Source organism: Pinus tabuliformis, chromosome 6, assembly GCF_031772625.1.
Source record: "Pinus tabuliformis cultivar Carrire ecotype Pingquan chromosome 6, CPIR1, whole genome shotgun sequence".
In the NCBI taxonomy this organism is placed as follows: domain Eukaryota; kingdom Viridiplantae; phylum Streptophyta; class Pinopsida; order Pinales; family Pinaceae; genus Pinus; species Pinus tabuliformis.
Genome location: NC_142292.1, coordinates 2,003,631,076 through 2,003,634,417, shown reverse-complemented (window position 1 = coordinate 2,003,634,417; position 3,342 = coordinate 2,003,631,076). Strand labels below are relative to the sequence as shown.

Genomic DNA, 3,342 nt, shown 5'->3' with positions numbered 1-3,342 from the left:
CAGTTGTGATGTGGTTACAGGTTTTGTTGAAGAGGAAGTTCATGTGAATGAAGAAGATGATCAGCTGGAAGAGCTGGTATACGAACCGAAGGTTAAAGCTGTTGAGACTTGTAGTTTTCAAACTGACAAGTTGTGTATGAATGCAGGGACTGTAAGTGATGGTGATGTTATGCTTCAGCAATGCTACATGGAAATTGCATTGCTAGAATATTTGTTGAAAAATTCGGAGTATGATGTGGGAGAAAGACTGGTTGACAGTCTTGAGAATTCTTCAGAGGATTCTTTGGGCAAAGAGAATCAGCATAGTGATGTGCTGATGGTGGAGGAGAATTCAGAACAGCATACTGAAGTGCTGGCAAAGGAGGACAAGGCACTAATGCCTTCTGATTTTTATTCTAACAAGTGTTTTGTGAATGCAGGTATTGTTGCAGAACATTTGACTCAATTGAGAAGTCAAATGAAGGAAGAAGAAGTTTTCTGTTCTAGAAAACAAGAGGGCATGGATGATTGGGTGGCAGTGAAGACTGAACAAGTCAGAACAGAAACAAGCAAAGAAGCAAGAAGTCAGCGAGTGACAATACAAACTGAGCAAGCCGTCTTAGCTCAGCAGACAGCAAGAATTCAACAGTCGGGAGATTTATTGGACCGAGAGATTGAAAGTATCAGAAGACTGATGATGAAAGAATTCCGGAAGAAACCAGCAGTAGCAAGAAAGAAAAGGAAAGACAACAAGAGAAAGACAGCGAAAGATTGCAAGAGCAGAGCAAGTGGAGCACTACAACACAAAATATGGAAGCCTGGAGGACAACAGCAGCTAGCAACAGTAGTAAAGCAATTGACAAGCAAGGAAAATAAAATTTGGGATCCAGGAGGAAATAATTATCCAGAATTATGACCAGGTGGTCATGAATTTTCTTACATGGGGAGTCTGATGCAGGAGCATCAAGACCCTTTTTCTCCATTTGTAAATATGGGGTATGATAATATTAATTTGTAAATATGGGGTGTGAGGATTTTTAATATTTTATTAATTAATTTGAATAAAATAGGAGAAGGTGAGGATTTTTGTAAATATCTTTTTATTAATAAAAGGATATGAGGGAATTTAATAAATTGAAGGATTTTAGGGATAAAAACCTATCCTTTAGGGATAAAAACCTATCCTTTAGGGATATTAAGAGATTTAGGGGTTTGTTGAGGAATTGAAGGGATTGAGCATTTAATTAAATGATTTTTTTAATTGCATAAATAGGAGAGGTTTTGAGAGAAAAGGAGATTGAGAATAGGAGAGGAGTAGAGAGCTGGTTTGGAACAACCAAGGCTGTAAGCCTTAAGAAATTGTAAGGGCCATCAATCTGGAATATGAGGCCAAGCAAAGTTTGTAAGTAATCTTGTTTTGAGTTCAGATTATATATATACACATTTGGTGATTGGGTGTGGAAGTTATAGTTAATTCTGGTTAACTGTATATATGTGATTGAAGTATCGATTGTTGGGAAGGTTGACCTAAGGAAACCTGTAGTAAAAGCGAGATCGATTTATGTTGTTATCTGTGCATGAGTTAGGATTGGTCTGTATTTGATTAATAGAAAATGAAAAGTAAAGGGCGCTGGCATTTTAATACATTACAAGTCCGCAGTGTCAAGCTTTTGAAATCTTGAGGGGTCCATAGCAGAATTGCTATTCGTTGTGCGTTGTGAAAGGCGTTAACACTCTGCATCCAAATCGTTATGCATAAAAGGCGTTAATACTCTAAATAAAAGGAGTATTTTGAATCTGCTGATTGTGTGAATCTCTATGGTAAAATTCTGTGAGTCTAAGTGCGTTCAATAGCAGAAATTGCTATTTGTTTAATGCGTTAAAATCGAATCTGGGCCGACTGAAGTGGAGTTTATGATGTTTCGGTGAATCGGTCATCTATTTCATACACTGCAAGTAAAATTGCTGTTCCATTGCTAGCATTCAAAAGAGATGGTGATTTAACATATATTGACAGCGCAGGCACGGTCCAGCAATTGAAAGGTAAAGGCGGAACGATGGTTACAAACCAGAAGCACCGCATTGTAACAACCCAATTGGCAATCATTGCAAATGTTGAAGCGCCAGACATGGGCAAATTAACGCAGGTAGGCACAGTCTTCAATTAACAATTGTATTGATGCGTTGAGTTCGAATTAGAGCGCTGGAATGTTGAAGAAACCGTAGTATAACAAATCCGAATTGTGTGTGATGCAATGGTATTGCTTTAGTTATGGATATGTTGACCGAATTTGTATGGACGAGCAGAGAGTCCAGACTTTAACCAGCGCGATATCAACGGTGCAAGAGGAGGTAAGAAATCCCGTGGTCTATATAACAAGATATATATATGTTGCGTGTGCATATATAACTTAGTTATATATATCTATATTGTGTATAGATATAGATATTGTGTATCTGCTATATCCGAGGCTGCTCCAGTATTCCCCAAATCTGCGTTGCACTGCTGTGGAGGCTTGTGCACATCTTTTTTTTCAATGAGTTACGGGACCCAATACACGCTTGCCTAATGGTCGGTCGTTGCCCCTTTGTTTAACTTCAAGCCTCAAGAGTTGAAAGGAGCTTCTCCTGAACTAGTCCAGCGAATTATACCTGAACATGCAAGGAAGCACAACTTGGTATTATCAGCATAATTTTACGGTATAAGCTGAGCACTTGCACTAATTCTGTCTACAAACGTCCAGGTGATTATGCTCATGTAACACCAGTAACCAAGGCATTTCATTTTGCAAGGATGTCATTGCATTTGATTAATACTGGGGTAGTTAGCACAGATTATTTATATTCGGATAAATATTGTAGTATGTACAGGGCTTCTGGCAGTGCAGATCCGTGTGGATCTTTCTTTCCCGATAGTTTGAATTTGTGAAAATGGAGAACTGCTTGTATTCTGCCTCCTCTCCTGTAATATGGATTTCTTTTGCCTCTGGCTTGTATTTCATCAGTGTGATATCTTTATCAGTTTGCATGAAATTGCAAGCTGAGTGCAGCTTTGCGAAGAGATATTAGTTTGTGGCAGGAATGTGTTGTTTGAGTATATATGTTTTGACAACAACGGTCATTATCTATTGAAGGTCCAAGAGAACAAAATCGAAGGATCAGTTTCTGCATTACCAGTGGTTGAAAATGTCTTAAAATAGAGATTTGATTAAGAATTAAATGAGAGGTATTTTGTCAAGGACAAATATGAGAAGGATCCTGGTAGGAGCAGCCTGGGAGTGGCCTGGGCTTCATCAGATATACATGCTTTCTGAATTAATTGGTCTGTCTAGTCGTTATTGCAGGGTTTTTAGGGTGTATATC

The 3,342-nt window shown here is 38.4% G+C and overlaps 1 long non-coding RNA gene across 1 annotated transcript; it reads left to right on the top strand.

The window, feature by feature from the left end:
- Positions 1–2,454: 2,454 nt before the first annotated feature.
- LOC149267282 (uncharacterized) lies at positions 2,455–2,989 on the top strand. Its single transcript, XR_016253072.1, has 2 exons — positions 2,455–2,723; positions 2,851–2,989. It is a non-coding gene; the product is annotated as an uncharacterized LOC149267282 (long non-coding RNA).
- The last annotated feature ends 353 nt before the right edge of the window (positions 2,990–3,342 follow it).